The following is a 24,390-nucleotide window of genomic DNA, read 5'->3' on the forward strand; positions in this document are numbered from 1 at the left end:
GCCTCGTCTTCGGAGAGAGGCATGTAATTGTCCTCCTCCGGTTCTCCATCTGCTTCCTACCCTGGAGGGCTAGCTTGTTTGTCCTCTAGCTCTTGGCCGTGCTGGAGGGGATTGTTGTTGTCTTCGGCGCTATCTGGGGTGTTATTATCTCCTGTGCCGGTATCACTGCTCTTGTTGTGGCGGGACTTAGAGCGGCGCCGCTGACGTTGGCACTTGCGTTGCTTCTTGGAGGGGTCATCCTCCGCTTTCTCATCGCCATTGGCTTCTTTGGGGATGTCCACCATATATATATATATCATATGAGGAGGTGGCGGTCTAGTGCACCGAGGGCGGTGGATCCTGTTCTCCGGCTTCGTCGTCCATACCGTCGAAGTCTTCGGAGCCGAAGTCGAGCATGTCGGTTAAGTCATCGACAGTGGCTACTAAGTGGGTGCTGGGTGGGCAGCGAATTTCTTCGTCGCCCGCACCCCGTTCTAGCCGGACATAGTTCGGCCAAGGTTCTCCTGACAGGGAGAGAGACCTTAGTGAATTTAGCACATCTCTAAAAGGTGAGTGCTGAAATATATCCACGGAGGCGAACTCCATGATCGGCGCCCAGTCGGACTCGACGGGCGCGGATACGAGCGGCTTAGAGTCCGTGGCCGAAGATGAATCCAATGGTTCGGCAACACGGCTCTCGTAAGGGGTGAAGTTAGTATCTGGCTCTATCACCGCTGAGAGTGCAGCCTCCATGGCGGGGTCCATCCCTTCGATCTCGAATGGCGCGACTTGCTCCAGATTAAAAGCCGGAGTAGCTGCGGATGCGATCTCCCGAACACTGTCCGATGGTAGAGTTACGTCTTGCTCATCGTGACTGCGCGGCGCGTCCGCCATGGGCTCGAATCCCTCGAAGATCAAGTCTCCGCGGATATCGGTCATGTAGTTCAAGTTTCCAAATTTGACCTGATGGCCAAGAGCGTAGCTCTCAATCTTCTCCAAATGGCCAATCGAATTAGCCCGCAGTGCAAAGCCGCCGAATATGAAGATCTATCCGGGGAGGAAAGCCTCACCCTGGACCGCATCGCTAGCAATGATCGAAGGAGCCATTGAGCCTTATGGTGACGACACAGTGGAACTCTCAATGAAAGCACCAATGTCAGTGTCAAAACCGGTGGATCTCGGGTAGGGGTCCCGAACTATGCGTCTAAGGCGGATGGTAACAGGAGGCAGGGGACATGATGTTTACCCAGGTTCGGGCCCTCTTGATGGAGGTAATACCCTACGTCCTTGTTGATTGTTCTTGATGATATGAGTATTACAACAGTTGTTCTACCACGAGATCAGAGAGGCTAAACCCTAGAAGCTAGCCTATGGTATGATTGTCTGTTGTCCTACGGACTAAGACCCTCCGGTTTATATAGACACCGGAGGGGGCTAGGGTTACACAAGGTCGTTTACAAAGGAGGAGATATACATATCCGTATTTCCTAGCTTGCCTTCCACTCCGGCAAATCACCGGAAAAGGCCCCCAAATGGGATCTCATGGTTACAGAAGGTTGCGGTGGTGGAAAAGTGGTTTCGTCGCTCTCATGGATGTTTTTAGGGTATAAGAGTAAACATAGGCGAAAGAAGTACGTCGGTGGAGCTTTGTGGGGCCCACAAGGGTGGGGGCGTGCCTACCCCCCTGGGCGCGCCCCCTACCTCATGGATGCTTCGCGGAGTTCCAAACTTGTACTCCAAGTCTCCTGGGTTGTGTTTGTTCCAAGAAAGATCCTCGCGAAGGTTTCATTCCGTTTGGATTCCGTTTGATATTCCTTTTCTGCGAAAGACTGAAAATAGGCAAAAAAACAGAAACTGGCACTAGGCCTCCGGTTAATAGGTTAGTCCCAAAAATAATATAAAAGTGCATATTAAAGCCCATTAAACATCCAAAACAGATAATATAATAGCATCGAACAATCAAAAATTATAGATACGTTGGAGACATATCAGCATCCCCAAGCTTAATTCATGCTCGTCCTCGAGTAGGTAAATGATAAAAACAGAATTTTTGATGTGGAATGCTTCCTAACATAATTTTCAATGTAATTTTATTTATTGTGGCATGAATATTCAGATCCGAAAGATTCAATACAAAAGTTTAATATTGACATAAAAATAATAATACTTCAAGCATACTAACCAAGCAATTATGTCTTCTCAAAATAACATAGCCGAAGAAAGCTCATCTCTACAAAATCATATAGTTTGGCCATGCTTCATTTTCGTCACACAAAATGCTCCCATCATGCACAACCCCGATGAGAAGCCAAGCAATTGTTTCATACTTTAATATTCTCAAACTTTTTCAACTTTCACGCGATACATGAGCGCGAGCCATGGACATAGCACTATAGATGGAATAGAATATGATGATGGAGGTTGTGTGGAGAAGACAAAAAAGGAGAAAGTCTCACATCGACGTGGCTAATCAACGGGCTATGGGAATGCCCATCAATTGATGTCAATGCGAGGTGTAGGGATTGCCATGCAATGGATGCACTAGAGCTATAAATGTATGAAATCTCAACAAAAGAAACTAAGTGGGTGTGCATCCAACTTGCTTGCTCATGAAGACCTAGGGCATTTTGAGGAAGCCCATTATTGGAATACACAAGCCAAGTTCTGTAATGAAAATTCCCACTAGTATATGAAAGTGGCAGAATAAGAGACTCTCTATCATGAAGATCATGGTGCTACTTTGAAGCACAAGTGTGGAAAAAGGATAGTAACATTGCCCCTTCTCTCTTTTTTTCTTTTTTTGGGCCTTATTTTTTTGGCCTTTCTCTCTTTTCTTTACTTCCTCACACGGGACAATGCTCTAATAATGATGATCATCACACTTCTATTTATTTACAACTCAAAAATTACAACTCGATACTAGAACAAAATATGACTCTATATGAATGCCTTTGGCGGTGTACCAGGATGTGCTATGATTCAAGAGTGACATGTATAAAAATTATGAGCGATGGCTTTGCCACAAATACGATGTCAACTACATGATCATGCAAGGCAATATGACAATGATGAAGCGTTTCATAAGAAATGGAACGGTGGAAAGTTTCATGGCAATATATCTCGGAATGGCTATGGAAATGCCATAATAGGTAGGTATGGTGGCTATTTTGAGGAAGATATAAGGAGGCTTATGTGTGATAGAGCGTATCATATCACGGGGTTTGGATGCACCGGCAAAGTTTGCACCAACTCTCGAGGTGAGAAAGGGCAATGCACTATACCGAATAGGCTAGCAATGATGGAAGGGTGAGAGTGCGTATAATCCATGGACTCAACATTAGTCATAAAGAACTCACATACTTATTGCAAAAATCTACAAGTCATCAAAAACCAAGCACCACGCACATGCTCCTATGGGGATAGATTGGTAGGAAAATACCATCGCTCGTCCCCGACTGCCACTCATAAGGAGGACAATCAAAGAAACAACTCATGCTTCAAATTTGTTACACAACAGTTACCATACGTGCATGCTACGGGACTTGCAAACCTCAACACAAGTATTTCTCGAATTCACAAATACTCAACTAGCATGAATCTAATATCACCATCTTCATATCTCAAAACAATCATCAAGTATCGAACTTCTCATAGTATTCAATGCACTCTATATGAAAGTTTTTATTATACCCATCTTGGATGCCTATCATATTAGGACTAATTTCATAACCAAAGCAAATTACCATGCTATCCTAAAAGACTCTCAAAATAATATAAGTGAACCATGGGAGATCAATAATTTCTATAAAATAAAACCACCACCGTGCTCTAAAAAGATATAAGTGAAGCACTTAGAGCAAAATTATCTAGCTCAAAAGATATAAGTGAAGCACATAGAGTATTCTAATAAATTCCGATTCATGTGTGTCTCTCCCAAAAGGTGTGTACAGCAAGGATGATTGTGGTAAACTAAAAAGCAAAGACGCGTATCATACAAGACGCTCCAAGCAAAACACATATCATGTGGTGAATAAAAATATAGCCTCAAGTAAAGTTGCCGATAGATGAAGACGAAAGAGGGGATGCCTTCCGGGGCATCCCCAAGCTTAGGATTTTGGTTGTCCTTGAAGTTTACCTTGGGGTGCCTTGGGCATCCCCAAGCTTTGGCTCTTGCCACTCCTTGTTCCAAAATCCATCAAATCATTACCCAAAAACTTGAAAACTTCACAACACAAAACTCAACAGAAATCTCATGAGCTCCGTTAGTATAAGAAAACAAACCACCACTTTAAGGTACTGTAATGAACTCATTATTTATTTATATTGGTGTTAAAAGTACTGTTTTCCAACTTCTCTACGGTTCATACCCCCCGATACTATCCATAGATTCATCAAAATAAGCAAACAACATGCGAAAAACAGAATCTGTCAAAAACAGAACAGTCTGTAGCAATCTGAAGGTTACGAATACTTCTGTAACTCCAAAAATTCTGAAAAATTAGTATGAAATAAATAATTTGTATATTGATCCGCTGCAGTTCGAATTGGTATTTTATTGCTCCCTAGTAAAAATGAAAATTATTCTCGGTAGCGCATACTTTCTGTTTTTTTCAACAAGATCAAACAACAATCACCCAAGAAGATCCTAAAGGCTTTACTTGGCACAAACACTAACTAAAACATAAAAAACACAATCATAACAGAGGATAGATGATTTATGTCGATGTACAAAAAGAGGGGTACACTTTTTGTACCCCTATAACTGTGCACAGGCAGTCTGAGCCACGGGCACCACCACACCAAGCAAGGCAAGGGAGGTGAGCCAGGGTAAGACCGAAGCTCAAGAGAACTAGAACGACGCCAAGACCAAGACCACGCAGAGCAAAGGGGATGAAGCGAACTCCCCCGGCAAGATCCTTGCCAGGAGACAGTTCTAGCAACCCCGGCAAGACCCTTGCCTCGGCGACTTGTCCCGCGCCTACGGAGCAATTCACCCTTGAGTCCACTGCCCCCAAAGGGCAAGGATTCGGGAGACATCCCTGTGGCGGCATGCAAATCTTCGTGAAGACATTCAAGATCAGATGCGCACTAAGGAGACGAGAACCCTTGGCGGGATCCCAGCCGAGGAAGACCACAAGGCCCCCGGCAAGCACTTTGCCGGGGATTATAGCAGGCGCCTCGGCAAGACCCTTGCCGGGGCCCCGGCAAGGCCCTTGCCAAGGACACCCGCAGGGCCACCATCAGGCCCACGCCGACTAAACCTCCACCACCGCATGCATGCAGCTGCCGACCCAACCAGCTGGGCGGGCACCTGCGTGGCGGCATGCAGATCATCGTGAAGACCCACCACTACGCCACCTCAGCTGCCTGCCTACCTACGTGGCATCTCAGGCATCGCTGGCCAGGGCGCGTGTCGACGCAAGAAGGAGCGGCGACAGACGAGACAGGTTTCTCCCCCGTCCCCGATAAAGCAAGGACACCTAAGCAAGACGCATTAAATGCGCCTTGTCATGTAATGCGAGGGATAACCTCGCATCACTGTACCCTTTCCACCTCCCGTGTGCCACTATGGCCACCCCTTTTCCTATAAAAGGAGGCCCGAGGCGACCAGGAGAGGGATTCGGCTTTTTGGAGCTCCTCACACCCCATAGCTAGCTCAAGAACACCGATATACAATCCACCAAAGGAGGAGTAGGGTTTTACGCATCCTTGCGGCCCGAACCTGGATAAACAAACTGTGGGCTGCCTGTTAGATCCGCTCTTCCCACGACCCGCGCCCCACTAACCGTAGTAGGGATTCTTGTGATCCCATAGGTGTCGCTCCTCAGCACCGACATCTTTGGCACACCAGGTAGGGGGCGCAGTTGTGAGAATCGGCTCTAGTAATCAGCCCAGCACTCCTTCGTCTTCATGGCTCTTGGAGAGGGAAGGAGGCTGGAAGATCAGCGCTCGAGCGACTACAAACAGAAGCTAAGTTGCACTGAACCCTTATTTGTTCTATCCTTCTTATATGAGGTTATTCCCCCCGGAGATGTCACGCCTTTGTATGAGAAACTTGCACGCCAGGGGGCTCTCCCACGATCGGCAACGCCCTTGCCCTATTTCGAGTCCTCTCAACAGCTCAAGCGGCTGCGTCGAGACTGGCAGAGTAGCCTTCCGCGATCAACAACGCTCTTGATTCTGACTCGAGTCAAGCTCGACAGTTCGAGCGGCCGCGTTTAGAACGGAAAGGTGGCTCGTCCGGCAGCATGTGTACCCAGCAGGCCCATGGGTATCGGTCCCCAAAATGCCGCTAGGGGCTTCTGCGCCGGTGAGCCTACCCAATCGGCGTAGGGCGCACATACAAAGAGGAATTGAATAGGGAAATAACGTGCATGAAATTAAAAAGTACTACAAAGTTATATTACATCACATCATAGCTGCGGTTCTAACTAGAGATGAAATTTGTCTTGGTCGTGAACCTGTAGTGGCGGTGAAGGACGGGATGCCTAATCCCGGTGTTGGCCTTCCACCCTCTTGATTTCGTCGATGCTGCTGATGACGGGCTTAATGCGCTCCTTGAGCACCGTGAGGTCAATACCATCCGGCAAGCTATCCATCGCGTCACCGAAGTCGAGGTCGGGATTCCAGTACGCCATCTTGGTGAGGACCTTGGTCATGACCCCCCGGCAAAGTCGCCGGGCTTCCCCGGCCAACGTGGCCGCTCGGTTGGAGTGAAGATAAGCCAAGGCTACGAGGACGCCCTCGAAGAACAGGGTCAGCTTGGTGTTGATGGTCCCGCTGCTCTTGGGGGCATACCTCACGTTTGGCATCCCCATGGTGGCCAACTGCGAGGTGACCCTGCCGGCGACCTCCTCCAGACGGCCGATCCATCTGTTTTCACCCGCCACATAATCCTGATGGGAGGCGGCCTCGTTCGCCCGCAACCGCTTCTCCTCCTCCAGACTCCTGGTCAAGGTCTCCTCCCGAGCCCTGCTCTCCGACAACATCTTCTCGAGATCCTCCAGCTTCAGCTTGAGATCTCTGACGGAGTTTTGCGCTTCGGAGAGCTCCCCAGCCCTGTTGATGACCGCTCCTTGCGCCTCCACCAAGGCGCTGTTGAGCGTGCTCTTTTCGTTGGTCAGCTTGAGGGCCTGCTCCTTCAGCTCGTCCTGCGCCACCTCCAACTCCCTCACTTTGCCGGCATGGGCCAGAGCCTGGGCATCGAGTGCCCCCTTGTGCCTCTGCTCCAGCTCACGAGTCCGCCGCGCGACAAGGGCCTCGAGCTCCTCATCCTTGCCACGGAGCACTGCGGCAAGCTTCACCTCACGCACGGCGAGGTCCTCTTCCTGGGAATCCAGTGCGACTTGATGCTGGTTCCAGACGGTCTCGGCCGCGGCAGCCAAGTTCGCCGCCTCTTCCTGGGCCTTCTCGATGTTAGCCATCTTCATGGTGAGCTCGACATTGCGCTTGGCCAATTCCTCCTGAAGGGCCCTCTGCTCCTCGCGAGTCTAGTGGAACCAGGTCTACGTCTCAGCAACGCGCGCCTTGAAATCCACCTCTGCCTGGTCCACCGTTGCTGTCCTGGACTTAACCTTGTCCAGACGGACACGGTAGAGCGCCTGGAGTTTTCGGAAGTTGGCCCCCATAGCGCGGAAAAGCTGCTCTTCTAGAGAACCATCACCGCCAACACCCGGCTCATCGACAACCTCAAGCCCGGTGGCGGTAAGCACCTCACCGTCAAAGACTTCCCCTTCGGCGGGCGCCCGGGAACTTGACGCTCCTGGGAGATGGACGAAAAGATCGTCGCCCACCTTCAGGTACTTGCCGGGGCCCGAGGTTGAGGAGGAGGGAGGTTGATCATCAGCTACCTCTTCCTCGGCAGTGGCCTTGCCGGCTTCCCCGGCAGGCCCACCATTGGCGCCCTCGGCAGAAGCCTCGCCGGTCGCCTTGGCGGCCCCCGCAGCGGTGTCCTCGGCAGCATCCTTGGCGGCCTCGTCAACGGCGGCCTCCTCAGCAATGTTCCCAGCAACAACATCCACGTCCTCCATACCTATTGAAGGAGGGCCTGGGTAGTAATGGGAGCATCAAAGCCAAGAAAAAGAATAAGGGAAAAACAAAGACAGAGGACAGGTGGCTCACCAGTGCCGGGCTGTGGAGCAGAAGTCCCCTCCCTGCCAGCATTTGGCGCCGTGGCAGAGCCACCAGCGCACAAGTTCCCCTCTTCATCCATGAGTGTGGGCTCCATGCTTGATGCCCTTGCCGGGGACGCCCCTCGCGGCGGCGTAGTCGATGGGGGTGGTGTGTTGGGGGTAGCCCTCTGCGGCTCCTCCTGCTGCCGCTCCCCTCCTACAAACCCGACAAGATCAACACCATAGCATCGAATGCCTACCACATGTCGAATAAGAGGAGGGTGACGAACTTACGCTGGGGGCTGTGTTGGGGGTTGCTGTCCGGGCTGCTCAACACCACCAGTGGCGTCTTTGAAGCCCCAGCCGGGGGCTGACTGCTCGCCGAGGCCTTCGCCCTCTTCGCCCTCTGGGCCAATGTCTCTGCATCCCTGCAAAAGCAAAAATGGATCAAGATAAATGACTTGGTTCAGGGGAATGGAAATGGCAGTAAGGGACGGAGTACTTACTCGTCATCTATCTCCTCTTCCTCCGCCGCTTTCCTTTTCCTCTTCGGGTTGAGAGGCCCGAGATCAAAAGTGACCTTCGCGTCAACGTCCGAGTCGACATCTGCCGGAGGAGGCGAAGACGGCGGGGTTTGTGCGCGCCCAGATGAGGAAGGGGCCGTTGTCTTCTTCTTCTCAGCGGCCTTTGTCAGCCTCTTGGCTGCCGTGGCCCTCGTGTGGTGCCCAGACCCCTCCAGGGTCAATTGAGGCCGCGTAGCCCTGCCCGGCCGAACCGGCTCGCCGGAGTCAGCCCGCCGCAGGACTCGCCCTCTTCCCCTTGTTGGCGTCAAGCCCGCCGCCACTTCCTCCTCCGACGATGACTCGTCGGCCGCGTCTTCGACGAGCGGAGCTCCAGTATCGGTGCTGCTGACCTCCCCGGAGGCTGCCGCCCACCGGGCGAGCTCCTCTTCCTCCGCAGCCATTGCGGCCTTGTCCTCCTCACCCCCGGCGCTGCCGGCCTCCATGGCAAGCTGTGCCTCCCTCGCCCTAGTGGCGATGTAGTCCAGCTCTGCCTGGGTGGTGTCCATGATAAGCCACCGCTCGGCGTCAGCATTGACATACACCTCGATCAGGGTGTCAAAGAATTGTTGCACATCAGCATCCTTCGGCTCCTTCCAGCTTGGGACAGGGTCGTGCGTGTTGCAGTCCGGCATCATGGCGATGATCTCGGACCGACGTGAATTGTTGCACAACGGGAACACCCCCATTGGCAACTTGAAAAACGGCCCCTTGATGGCTTTGCCAACCTTTGCGGCAGCCCTCGCGGCCTTGCCGGTCCGTTCGACCTCGCCGTCGCGACCCACATCAAGCTGGAAAAGCCGCTGGCAGAAGTGGGCATGCGCCAGCACTGTGAAGTTGTGATCGAGGCCGGGGCGGAGTAGCATAATGTCAGCCGGGTTCGTAAAGAGCCAAGCTGGCCTCCCCTTGTTGTGCAACGGGCCGATCCGGTGACGAATGAAGTCCGCCCCAATCATCTCAAGGGTGAGTCCGGCCCGGGTGAGCCGAAGAATCCTGGTGGTGGCGACAGTGAGCCTCTCGTCGGTGGCTTCGACATTGCTCCAATCGCTGCCACGGACCGGTGGCACTCGGCGGACCTTGCAGAATTCTGGCGGGTTTTCATCCTCAATCCAGCACCACCGGCCACGCCATTCCTCCCACCTCTCCTTCACGGCACCGTCTGGGTACGCCCCCTTGGATCTTGGGATCCAGGTGACGCAACCAGAGACGGCACCTCCCGGCTGGATCCGAGGGAAGAAGTAATGGCGGAAGAGCGCCGTGTTGGGCTGCACCCCGGCAAAGCCTTCGCAAATATGCGTGAAGAAAGCCATGCACGCCACCGAATTCGGAGTAAAATCCAAGAGGCAAAAGCCAAAGGTGTGCAAAATGTCGCAGAAGAAATCAGAGAAAGGGGGCATAATCCGCAAGAAAGATAATCGACGAAAAAGGGATACCGATTTGGAGCAGGATCGGCGCAAGCAGCAGGAATGACGCGCGTCGCCGGGTGTCCCGGATTCTCTCCCCCCGTCTTCGCTCCCCATAGGGGCCTGAAGGAGGCCCGGAGCTCTTGAACATCAACCGTCGAGGGGAAGAAAAAGGTGGACTTCATCCGGTCCCCCGACAGCGCGCTCTCCGGCGGCTCCACGGTCCGAGCGCCCTTATCCACCCCCTTGCCCTTGACGGATTTGGGCACCATGGCGACCAAGAAGTTTGGAGGGCTGAGGAAGGGGGATGGCGAAGCAACGACGGCGGGCGACGGTGGAAGCTTAGGAAGGAAGGAAGAGAGGAAACGACGGCTCTGAGATTGGAAAAGGCACGAGGAAAGAGGAGAAAGTGAGCAGCACGCCCGCAGTTATTCCTTTCTTATGGGGGAAAACACGGGCCGCCTCCTTTCACATTAACTATGGTGTGACGCATGCCCGCGGGAACCAACCCCACGAATGCCGCCCACGTCACACGCACCTCCCCACGCCGCGCCACGCGCGGGAGTCGTGGGAAGCACAGCGCGCGAAGGATCTTACCGCGGTAAAAACCGCCCCGCCTGCCCGCGCATTGTTTTTGGGCCTAGCCCAACAACGTGTTGCGCTTATGTGTGGCCCAGGCCCGGGGGCTCCTGTCGGTGTACAAAAAGAGGGGTACACTTTTGGTACCCCTATAACTGTGCACGGGCAGTCTGAGCCACGGGCACCACCACACCAAGCAAGGCAAGGGACGTGAGCCAGTGTAAGACCGAAGCTCAAGAGAACTAGAACGACGCCAAGGCCAAGACCACGAAGAGCAAAGGGGACGAAGCGAACTCCCCCGACAAGATCCTTGCCGGGAGACAGTTCTAGCAACCCCGGCAAGACCCTTGCCACGGCGACTTGTCCCGCACCTACGGAGCAAGTCACCCTTGAGTCCACTGCCCCCAAAGGGCAAGGATTCGGGAGACATCCCCGTGGCGGCATGCAGATCTTCGTGAAGACATTCAAGATCAAATGCGCACTAAGGAGACGACAACCCTTGGCGGGATCCCAGCCGAGGAAGACCACAAGGCCCCCGGCAAGCGCTTTGCCGGGGATGACAGCAGGCGCCTCGGCAAGACCCTTGCCGGGGCCACCATCAGGCCCACGCTGACTAAACCTCCACCACCGCATGCATGCAGCTGCCGACCCAACCAGCTGGGCGGGCACCTACATGGCGGCATGCAGATCTTCGTGAAGACCCACCACCGCGCCACCTCAGCTGCCTGCCTACCTACGTGGCATCTTAGGCATCGCTGGCCAGGGCGCGTGTCGACGCAAGATGGAGCGGCGACGAACAAGACAGGTTTCTCCCCCATCCCCGATAAAGCAAGGACACCTAAGCAAGACGCATTAAATGCGCCTTGTCATGTAATGCGAGGGATAACCTCGCATCACTGTACCCTTTCCACCTCCTGTGTGCCACTTTGGCCACCCCTTTTCCTATAAAAGGAGGCCCGAGGCGACCAGGAGAGGGATTCGGCTTTTTGGAGCTCCTCATGCCCCATAGCTAGCTCAAGAACACCGATATACAATCCACCAAAGCAGGAGTAGGGTTTTGCGCATCCTTGCGGCCCGAACCTGGATAAATAAACTGTGGGCTACCTATTAGATCCGCTCTTCCCATGACCCCGCGCCCCGCTAACCGTAGTAGGGATTCTTGTGATCCCATAGGTGTCGCTCCTCAGCACCGACAATTTAGTTATTACTAAATAGGAACAAAAAGCAAGGAACAAAAATAAAATTGGGTTGCCTCAAAACAAGCGCTATCGTTTAACACCCCTAGCTAGGCATCTATAATTTTAATGATGCCCACATGAAAGACAAGAATTGAAGCACAAAGAAAGCATCATGAAACACGTGAAAAACACATCTAAGTCTAACATACTTCCTATGCATAGGCATCTTATAGGCAAACAAATTATCATAGCAAGCAAAAATTAGCATATGCAAGAAAGTGGAAAGAAACAATAGCAATCTCAACATAATGAGAGGTAATTTTGTAACATGAAAATTTCTACAACCATATTTTCCTCTCTCATAATAATTACATGTGGGATCATAAGCAAATTCAACAAAATATCTATCACATAAAATATTTTCAACATGATCCACATGCATGCGAAGTTGACACTCTTCCAAAATAGTGGGATTAACATTAACTAAAGTCATGACCTCTCCAAACCCACTTTTCTTAAAAAATTCATAAGATCGAACATTCTCCAAATATTTGGGATCTAAAGTTGACACTCTTCCAAACCCACTTTCAATATTGCAAACATTATTATCAATCTTATATTCATCATGGGGCTTAAATAAATTTTCAAGATCATAAGAAGAATCACCCCAATCATGATCATTGCAACAAGTATTGGACATAGCAAAACTAGCATCCCCAAGCTTAGTGTTTTGCATATTATTAGCACAATTGACATTAATAGAATTTATAATAACATCATTTCAATCATGCTTTTTATTCAAAGATCTATCGTGAATCACTTTACAAAGCATTTCATCACAATTTTCAAATTCACGGATTTCAAGCAAAACTCCATAAAGATAATCTAGTGCACTCAACTCACTAGCAATTGGTTCATCATAATTGGATCTTTTAAAAAGATTAGCAAGAGGATGAGGACCCATAACAATAGATATTTAGCAAGCGAAGATGCAATCTAATAGAAGGCACATGGTAACACGAGCAAACAGAAGGACGAACGGAAGTGGGCGAATAAAACGGCAAAGGTGAAGTGGGGGAGAGGAAAACGAGAGGCAAATGGAAAATAATGTAATGCGAGGGAGAAGAGTTTATGATGTGTACTTGGTATGTCTTGACTTGAGCGTAGATCTCCCCAGCAACGGCGCCAGAAATCATTCTTGCTACCTCTTGAGCATGTGTTGGTCTTCCCTTGAAGAGGAAAGGGTGATGTAGCAAAGTAGCGTAAGTATTTCCCTCAGTTTTTGAGAACCAAGGTATCAATCCAGTAGGAGATAACATGCAAGTCACCTAGTACCTGCACAAACAATCAAGAACCTTGCAACCAATGCGATAAAGGGGTTGTCAATCCCTTCATGGCCACTTGCAAAAGTGACATCTGGTAATGATAATAAGATAAATATTTTTGGTATTTTTTGTATAGATTGAAAAGTAAAGATTGCAAAATAAAACAAATAGTAAGCTAGAATTGTAGATCGGAAACTTATATGATATAAAATAGACCTGGGGGCCATAGGTTTCACTAGTGCCTTCTCTCATGATAGCATGTATTACGACGGGTGAACAAATTACCGCCGAGCAATTGATAGAAAAGCGCATAGTTATGAGAATATCTAGGCACGATCATGAACATAGGCATCACGTCCGTGTTAAGTAGGCCAAAATGATTCTGCATCTACTACTATTACTCCACACATCGACCGCTATCCAGCATGCATCTAGAGTATTAAGTTCATAAGAACAGAGTAATGCTTTAGGCAAGATGACATGATGTATTGGGATAAAATCAACCAATATGATATAAACCCCATCTTTTTATCCTCGATGGCAACAATACAATACGTGCCTTGCTGCCCCTACTATCATTGGGAAAGGACACCGCAATATTGAACCCAAAGCTAAGCACTTCTCCCATTGCAAGAAAGATCAATCTAGTAGGCCAAGCTAAACCGATAATTCGAAGAGACTTGCAAAGATATCAAATCATGAATATAAGAATTCAGGGAAGAACCAAATATTGTTCATAGATAAACTTGATCATTAATCCACAATTCATCGGATCTCTGCAAACACACCACAAAAGAATATTACATCGAATAGATGTCCAAGAACATCGAGGAGAACTTTGTATTGAGAACCAAAGAGAGAGAAGAACACATCTAGCTAATAACTATGGACCCGAAGGTCTGTGGTAAACTACTCACACATCATCGGAGAGGCTATGGTGTTGATGAAGAAGCCCTCTATCAATTCCCCCTCCGGCAGATCACCGAAAAAGGCTCCCAGATGGGATCTCATGGGAACGAAAGGTTGCGGCGGTGGAAAACTGGTTTCGTGGCTCTCCTTGATGTTTTTAGGGTATAAGAGTATATATAAGTGAAAGAAGTACGTCGGTGGAGCTCCGTGGGGCCCACGAGGGAGGGGGCGCGCCTACCCCCCGGGTGCGCCCCCTACCTCGTGGAAGCTTTGCGGACTTCCAAACTTGTACTCCAAGTCTCCTGGGCTGCATTTGTTCCAAGAAAGATCCTCATGAAGGTTTCGTTCCGTTTGGATTCCATTTTATATTCCTTTTCTGCGAAACACTGAAATAGGCAAAAAAACAGAAACTGACAACAGGGCCTCCGGTTAATAGGTTAGTCCCAAAAATAATATAAAAGTGCATATTAAAGCCCATTAAACATCCAAAACAGATAATATAATAGCATGGAACAATAAAAAATTATAGATATGTTGGAGATGTATCACTTGACCATGACGAACCTACGAACTATGAGGAAGCGATGATGAGCCCAGATTCCGCGAAATGGCTTGAGGCCATGAAATCTGAGATGGGATCCATGTATGCGAACAAAGTGTGGACTTTAATTGACTTGCCCGATGATCGTCAAGCCATAGAGAATAAATGGATCTTCAAGAAGAAGACTGACGCTGATGGTAATGTTACTGTCTACAAAGCTCGACTTGTTGTGAAAGGTTTTCGACAAGTTCAAGGAGTTGACTACGATGAGACCTTCTCACCCGTAGCGATGCTTAAGTCTGTCCGAATCATGTTAATAATTACCGCTTATTATGATTATGAAATTTGGCAAATGGATGTCAAAACTACTTTCCTTCATGGATATCTTAAAGAAGAGTTGTATATGATGCAACCAGAAGGTTTTGTCGATCCAAAAGGTGATAACAAAGTGTGCAAGCTCCAGCGATCCATTTATGGACTGGTGCAAGCTTCTCGGAGTTGGAATATACGCTTTGATAGTGTAATCAAAGCATATGGTTTTATACAGACTTTTGGAGAAGCCTGTATTTACAAGAAAGTGAGTGGGAGCTCTGTAGCGTTTCTAATATTATATGTGGATGACATATTGTTGATTGGAAATAATACAAAATTTCTGGATAGCATAAAAGGATACTTGAATAATAATTTTTCAATGAAAGACCTTGGTGAAGCTGCTTACATATTGGGCATCAAGATCTATAGAGATAGATCAAGACGCTTAATTGGACTTTCACAAAGCACATACCTTGATAAAGTTTCGAAGAAGTTCAAAATGGATCAGTGAAAGAAAGGATTCTTACATGTGTTACAAGGTGTGAAGTTTAGTCAAACTCAATGCCCGACCACTGTAGAAGAGAGAGAGAAAATGAAAGTCATTCCCTATGTCTCAGCCATAGGTTCTATCATGTATGCAATGCTATGTACCAGACCTGATGTGTGCCTTGCTATTAGTTTAGTAGGGAGGTACCAAAGTAATCCAGGAGTGGATCACTGGACAGCGGTCCAGAACATCCTGAAATACCTGAAAAGGACTAAGGATATGTTTCTTGTTTATGGAGGTGACAAAGGGCCCGCCGTAAATGGTTACGTCGATGCAAGCTTTGACACTGATCCAGATGACTCTAAGTCACAAACCGGATACGTATTTATATTGAATGGTGGAGCTACCAGTTGGTGCAGTTCCAAGTAGAGAGTAGTGACGGGATCTACGTGTGAAGCGGAGTAGCTGCTTCAGAAGCAGCAAATGAAGGAGTCTCGATGAAGGAGTTCATATCCGATCTAGGTGTAAGATCTAGTAAATCGGGTCCAGTGAAAATCTTCTGTGACAATACTGGTGCAATTGCCTTGGCAAAGGAATCCAAATTTCACAAGAGAACCAAGAGACGCTTCAATTCCATCCGCGATCATGTCAAGGAGGGAGACATAGAGATTTGCAAGATACATATGGATCTTAATGTTGCAAACCCGTTGACTAAGCCTCTCTCATGAGAAAAACATGATCAGCACTAAGACTCCATGGGTGTTAGAATCATTACCATGTAATCTAGATTATTGACTCTAGTGAAAGTGGGAGACTGAAGGAATTATGCCCTAGAGGCAATAATAAAGTTGTTATTTATATTTCCTTATATCATGATAAATGTTTATTATTCATGCTATAATTGTATTAACCGGAAACTTAGTGCATGTGTGAATACATAGACAAAACTGAGTGTCCCTAGTATGCCTCTACTTGACTAGCTCGTTAATCAAAGATGGTTAAGTTTCCTAACCATAAACATGTGTTTGTCATTTGATGAACAGGATCACATCATTAGAGAATGATGTGATGGACAAGACCCATCCGTTAGCTTAGCATTATGATTGTTTAGTTTTATTGCTATTGCTTTCTTCATGACTTATACATGTTCCTCTGACTATGAGATTATGCAACTCCCGAATATCGGCGGGACACCTTGTGTGCTATCAAACATCACAACGTAACTGGGTGATTATAAAGATGCTCTACAGGTGTCTCCGATGGTGTTTGTTGAGTTTGCATAGATCGAGAGTAGGATTTGTCACTCCGTGTATCGGAGAGGTATCTCTGGGCCCTCTCGGTAATGCACATCATTATGAGCCTGGCAAGCAATGTGACTAATGAGTTAGTTATGAGATGATGCATTACGGAATGAGTAAAGAGACTTGCCGGTGACGAGATTAAACTAGGTATGATGATACCGACGATCGAATCTTGGGCAAGTAACACACCCATGACAAAGGGAACAACGTATGTTGTTATGCGGTTTGACCGATAAAGATCTTCGTAAAATTTGTAGGAGCCAATATGAGCATCCAGTTTCCGCTATTGGTTATTGACCGAAGATGTGTCTCGGTCATGTCTACATAGTTCTCGAACCCGTAGGGTCCGCACGCTTAACGTTCGATGACGATTTGTATTATGAGTTATGTGATTTGATGAACCGAAGTTTATTCGGAGTCCCGGATGAGATCACGGACATGATGAGGAGTCTCGAAATGGTCGAGACGTAAAGATTGATATATTGGAAGGTTATGTTTGGACACCGGAATGGTTTCGGAAAGGTTCAGACATTTTCTGGAGTACCGGGGGGTTACCGGAACCCCCCGGGGAGTTAATGGGCCTTCATGGGCCCTAGTGGAGAGAGGAGGCGGCGGCCAGGTGGAGGCGCACGCCCCCCAAGCCCAAACCGAATTGGACTAGGGTTTGGGGGGGCTTTCCTTCTTCTCCTCCACCTCTTTCCCCTTCCCCCCTTCTCCGAAAAGGAAAAGAGGGGGCCGAATCCTACTTGGACCGGGAGTCCAAGTAGGACTCCCCCCTTGGCATGCCCCCCTTGGAGCTATTCCAAATGGTTTCTCCACTATACGTATCCGGTTTGCTACTCAGAGTCATCCAGATAGGTGTTAAAGCTTGCATCGACATAACCCTTTACGTCGAACTCTTCATCACCTCCATAATCGAGAAAAAAATCCTTATTCCTAAGGTCAATTTTGACCGTTGTCCAATGATCCACTCCTGGATCACTCTTATACCCCCTTTGCCAGACACATGGCAAAGCACATCGCGGTACATAGCATGGCATATTGTATAGAGCCTATGGCTAAGGCATAGGGGATGACTTTCGTCCTTTCTCTTTCTTCTGCCGTGGTCGAGCTTGAAGTCTTACTTCACACCATACAACTCAGGCAAGAACTCCTTCTTTGACTGATCCATCTTGAACTCCTTCAAGATCATGTCAAGGTATGTGCTCTATGAAAGTCTTATCAGGCGTCTTGATCTATCTCTATAGATCTTGATACCCAACATGTAAGCAGTTTTACACAGGTCTTCCTTTGAAAAACTACAGTCAAACAACCCTTTATGCTTTCCAGAAATTCTACATCATTTCTGATCAACAATATGTCATCCACATATAACTATCAGAAATGGTGTAGTGCTCCCACTCACTTTCTTGCAAACTTTGTATAAACCCAAAAGCTTTGATTGCCTCATCAAAGCCTATGTTCCAACTCCGAGATGCTTGCTCCAGTCCATAGAAGGATCGCTGGAGTTTGCATACCTTTTAGCATCCTTAGGATCGACAAAACCTTTTAGTTGTATCGCATACAGCCTTTCCTCATGAAAACCGTCAAGGAAACTTTGTTTTGACATCCATCTACCTGATTTCTTAAATGAAAATGCAGCAACTGCTAACATAATTCTAACAGACTTTAGCATCGCTATGATTGAGAGAGTCTCATCATAGTCAACTCCTTGAACTTGTCGGAAACTTCTTTGAGACAAGTCGAGCTTCACAAATGGTGATATTACCATCAGCAACTGTCTTCTTCTTAAAGATCCATTTATTCTCAATGGCTTGCCGATCTTCGGGCAAGTCCACCAAAGTCCATACTTTGTTCTCATACATGGATCCTATCTCGGATTTCATGGCTCCTAGCCATTTGTTGGAATTCGGTCCCATCACCGCTTCTCCATAGCTCATAAGTTCATCATTGTCCAACAACATGACCTTTAAGACAGGGTTACCAATCAGAAGTTGCACACACCCTTGTTGACCTACGAGGTTCAATAGTAACTTGATCTGAAGCTCCATGATCATCATCATTAGCTTTCTCTTCAACTGAGGTAGGTGCCATAGAAACATCTTTGTGTGCTGCGCTAATCTCTAGTTGAAGCAAAGGTTCAACAACCTCATCAAGTTCTATCTTCCTCCCACTCAATTCTTTCGAGAGAAACTCTTTCTCGAGAAAGGACCTATTTATAGCGACAAACACTTTGCCCTCAGATCTGAGATAGAAGGTATACCCAATCATCTTCTTTGGGTATTCCATGGAGACACAATTGTTCGCTTTGGCTAAAGCCTTTCGACATAAGCATCACAGCCCCAAACCTTAAGAAACGACAACTTAGGTTTCTTGCCAAACCATAGTTCATACGGTGTCATCTCCATGGACCTTAGATGGTGCCCTATTTAAAGTGAATGTAGTTGTCTCTAATGCATAACCCCAAAATGATAGTGGTAGATCTGCAAGAGACATCATAGATTGCACCATATCCAATAAGGTTCGATTACGACGTTCGGACACACCATTACACTATGGTATTCCAGGCGGCGTCAACTGTGAAACAATTCCATCTTGTCTTTAATGAAAAACTCATAACTCAGGTTGGAACTTGATCTTCTTGTTACGATGATTCTCAACTTAACTCTGAATTTGCTTGAACTTTTCAAACGTTTTAGACTTATGCTTCATTAAGTAAATATACCCATATCTACTCAATTCATCGGTGAAGGTGAGAAAATAACGATATCCACTGCGCGCGTCAACACTCAACGGACTACACACATCAACATGTATGATTTCCAACAAGTCACTTGCCCATTCCATTGTTACAAAGAAAACGGGGTTTTAGTCATCTTGCCAATGAGGCATGGTTCGCATGTGTCAAATGATTCAAAATCAAGTGACTTCAAAAGTCCATCGGCATGGAGGTTCTTCACACGCTTTACACCAATATGACCTAAGCGGCAGTGCCACAAGAAACTGGTACTATCATTATCAACTCTACATCTTTTGGCATCAATGTTATGAACATGTGTATCACTATGATCGAGATTCAATAAACCACTCGCATTGGGTGCATGACCATAGAAGGTATTATTCATGTAAACAGAATAACCATTATTCTCTGACTTAAATGAATAATTGTATTGCAATAAACATGATCTAATCATGTTCATGCTCAACACAGACACCAATGCAAACAACATTTATCTAGGTTCAACACTAATCCCGAAGGTAGACGAAGCGTGCGATGGTGATCATATCATCCTTGGAAACACTTCCAACACACATCGTCACCTTGCCCTTAGCTAGTATCCGTTTGTTCTGTAGCTTTTGTTTCGAGTTACCAATATTAGCAACTGAACCGGTATCTAATACCTATGTGCTACTAGGAGTACTAGTAAGGTACACATCAATAACACATATACAAATATACGTTTGTTGAAGTTGCCAGCCTTCTTATCTACCAAGTATTTGAGGCAGTTCCGCTACCAGTGACTGTTCCCCTATTAGAAGCACTTCGTCTCGGGTTTGGGTTCTTAGGTTTCTTCACTGGAGCGGCAATTGGCTTGCCATTCATGAAGTTTCCCTTCTTGCCCTTGCCCTTCTTTGAAACCAGTGGTCTTGTTAACCATCAACACTTTGATGCTCCTTCTTGATTTCTACCTTTACGGCCTTAAGCACGACAACAGCTCCGGGATCATCTTCCCTTGCATGTTATAGTTTATCACGAAACTCTAGTAGCTTGGTGATAGTGACCGGAGAACTTTGTCAATCACTCTCTTATCTGGAAGATTAACTCCCACTTGATTCAAGCGATTGAAGTACCCAGACATTCTAAGCACATGCTCACTGGCTGAGCTATTCTCCCCATCTTGTAGGCAAAGATCTTGTCAGAGGTCTCAAACTCTCAACACGGGCATGAGCCTGAAATACCAATTTCAGCTCTTGAAACATCTCATATGCTCCATGGCGTTCAAAACGCTTTTGGAGCCCCGACTCTAAGCCGTCAATCATGGCGCACTAAACTATCAGGTAGTCATCAGAATGTGTCTGCCAGAGGTTCAAAACATCTACAAACAATGCTAGAGGGGTTGGTACACTGAGCGGTGCATTAAGGACAGAAGCCTTCTGTGTAGCAGTGAGGACAATCCTCGGACTATGGCCCTAATCTGCACAATTGCTTACAATATCTTTCAACTTAGTCTTTCCCGAGGAATGCATTAAAACAAGGAGCTTAAGCGCGAGCTATTAATCCACAACACAATTTGCAAAGACAATTTAGACTATGTTCATGATAATTATGTTCATCTAATCAAATTATTTAATGAACTCCCACTCAGATAGACATCCCTCTAGTCATCTAAGTGATACATGATCCGAATCGACTAGGTCGTGTTCGATCATCGCGTGAGACGGACTAGTCATCAACAGTGAACATCTCCATGTTGATCGTATCTAGTATACGACTCATGTTCGACCTTTCGCTCTCTCGTGTTCCGAGGCCATGTATGTACATGCTAGGCTCGTCAAGTCAACCTAAGTGTTTTGCATGTGTAAATCTGGCTTACACCCGTTGTATGCGAACGTTAGAATCTATCACACCCAATCATCACGTGGTGCTTCGAAACAACAAACCTTCGCAATGGTGCACAGTTAGGGGGGACACATTTCTTGAAATTTTTAGTGAGGGATCATCTTATTTTATGCTACCATCGTTCTAAGCAAATAAGATGCAACCATGACAAACATCACATGCAAATCATAAGGTTACATAATATGGCCAATATCATCCTGCGCCTTTGATCTCTATCTTCCAGGCGCGGCATGATCACCTTCGTCACCGGCATGACACCATGATCTCCATCATTGTGCCTTCATGAAGTTGTCTCACCAACTATTAGTTATACTACTATATGGCTAACAGTTAGCAATAAAGTAAAGTAATTACATGGCATTTTTCATTGACACGCAGATCATACAATAAATTAAGACAAGTCCTATGGCTCCGGTTGTCATACTCATCGACATGCAAGTCGTGATTCCTATTACAAGAACATGATCAATATCACACATCACATATATCTAATTCATCACATCCTTTTGGCCATATCACGTCACATAGCATACCCTGCAAAAACAAGTTAGACATTCTCTAATTGTTGTTGCATGTTTTACGTGGCTGCTATGGGTTTCTAGCAAGAACGTTTCTTACCTACGCAAAACCCACAATAGTGATATGCCAATTGCTATTTATCCTTCATAAGGACTCTCTTCATCGAATCCGATCTGACTAAAGTGGGAGAAACAGACCCCCACTAGCCACCTTATGCATCAAGTGCATGTCTGTCGGTGGAACCAGTCTCACGTAGGAGTACGTGTAAGGTCGGTCTGGGCCGCTTCATCCCACAATGTCGCCGAATCAAGATAAGACTAGTAACGATAAGCAAATTGACCAAATCATCGCCCACAACTACTTTGTGTTCTACTCATGCATAGAATCTACGCATAGACCTAGCTCATGAGGCCACTGTTGGGGAACATAGTGATAATTCAAAATTTTCCTGCGTGTCACCAAGATCAATCTAGGAGATGCTAGAAACGAGAGAGAGGGAGTGCATCTTCATACCCTTGAAGATCGCTAAGAGGAAGCGTTACAAGAACGCGGTTGATGGAGTCGTACTCGCGGCGATTCAAATCGCGGAAGATCCGATCAAGCGCCGAACGGACGGCGCCTCTGCGTTCAACACACGTATAGCCCGGGGATGTCTCCTCCTTCTTGATCAAGCAAGGGGAGAGGAGAAGTTGAGGGAGAGCTCCGGCAGCACGACGGCGTGGTGGTGGAGCTTGCGGTTCTCCGGCAGGGCTTCGCCAAGCACTACAGAGGAGGAGGAGGAGGTGTTGGAGGAGGGAGGGGCTGCGCTAGGGAAGGGGTGTGGTTGCCCTCTCTCCCCCTCGGTATATATAGGGGGAAGGGGGAGGAGGAGGCACCCTAGGGTTTCCCCTAGGGGGCGGAGGCCAAGGCAGATTGGATCTCCGTAGGGAAATCCTAGGGAGACTTGCCCCCCAAGCCAAGCCAGGTGGAGGCTTGCCTCCCAAGCCAGGTGGAGGCGCCCCACCACTCCAAGTTACCTGAGGTGGGGTAGGATGGGCGCACAACCCCTTAGTGGGCTGATGTGCCCCCTCCCCTCGGCCCATAAGGCCCCCCAACGCTTGTCGGGGCCTCCGAAACCCCTTTCGGTCACGCTGGTCGTCACCTGGTACCCCCAGAACAATTCCGGACTCCAATACCCTTCGTCCAATATATCGATCTTCACCTCCGGACCATTCCGGAGTTCCTCGTCATGTCCGGATCTCATCCGGGACTTCGAACAACCTTCGGTAACCACATACTATTCCCATTACAACTCTAGCGTCACCGAACCTTAAGTGCGTAGACCCTATGGGTTCGAGAACCATGCAGACATGACCGAGATACCTCTCCGGCCAATAACCAATAGCAGGATCTGGATACCCATATTGGCTCCCACATGTTCCACGATGATCTCATCGGATGAACCACGATGTCGAGGATTCAATCAATCCCGTATACAATTCCCTTTGTCTATCGGTATGTTACTTGCCCGAGATTCGATCGTTGGTATCCCCATACCTCGTTCAATCTCATTACCGGCAAGTCTCTTTACTCATTCCGTAATGCATGATCCCGTGGCTAACTCCTTAGTCACATTGAGCTCATTATGATGATGCATTACCGACTGGGCCCAGAGATACCTCTTCATCATACGGAGTGACAAATCCCAGTCTCGATTCGTGCCAACCCAACAGACACTTTCGGAGATACCTGTAGTGCACCTTTATAGTCACCGAGTTACGTTGTGACGTTTGGTAGACCCAAAGCATTCCTATGGTATCTGGGAGTTGCACAATCTCATGGTCTAAGGAATGATACTTGACGTTAGAAAAGCTTTAGCAAACGAACTACACGATCTTGTGCTACGCTTAGGATTGGGTCTTATCCATCACATCATTCTCCTGACGATGTGATCCCGTTATCAACGACATCCAATGTCCATGTTTAGGAAACCATAACCGTCTATTGATCAATGAGCTAGTCAATTAAAGGCTTACTATGGACATGTTGTGGTCTATGTATTCACACATGTATTACGGTTTCCGGTTAATACAATTATAGCATGAACAATAGACAATTATCATGAACAAGGAAATATAATAATAACCATTTTATTATTGCCTCTAGGGCATATTTCCAATAGTGGGAGGGGGCACCCCAAAGGCACACCAAGTCTTCTCTATGATCACGTTCTTTAATAGTTATCGACAACTGGCAGGAGCCATATGGTTGTCGCTTTATTGTACAAAATGCAATCGCCATGTAATTGCTTTACTTGATCACTAAGCGGTAGCGATAGTCGTAGAAGCAATAGTTGGCGAGACGACAATGACGCTACGATGGAGATCAAGGTGTCAAGCCGGTGACGATGGATACCATGACGGTGCTTTGGAGATGGAGATCAAAGGTACGAGATGATGATGGCCATATCATGTCACATATTTTGATTGCATGTGATGTTTATCTTTTTATACATCTTATTTTGCTTAGTATGGCGACAACATTACAAGATGATCCCTTACTAAATTTCATGGTATAAGTGTTCTC

Source organism: Triticum aestivum, chromosome 3A (assembly GCF_018294505.1).
Source record: "Triticum aestivum cultivar Chinese Spring chromosome 3A, IWGSC CS RefSeq v2.1, whole genome shotgun sequence".
Taxonomy (NCBI): Eukaryota; Viridiplantae; Streptophyta; class Magnoliopsida; order Poales; family Poaceae; genus Triticum; species Triticum aestivum.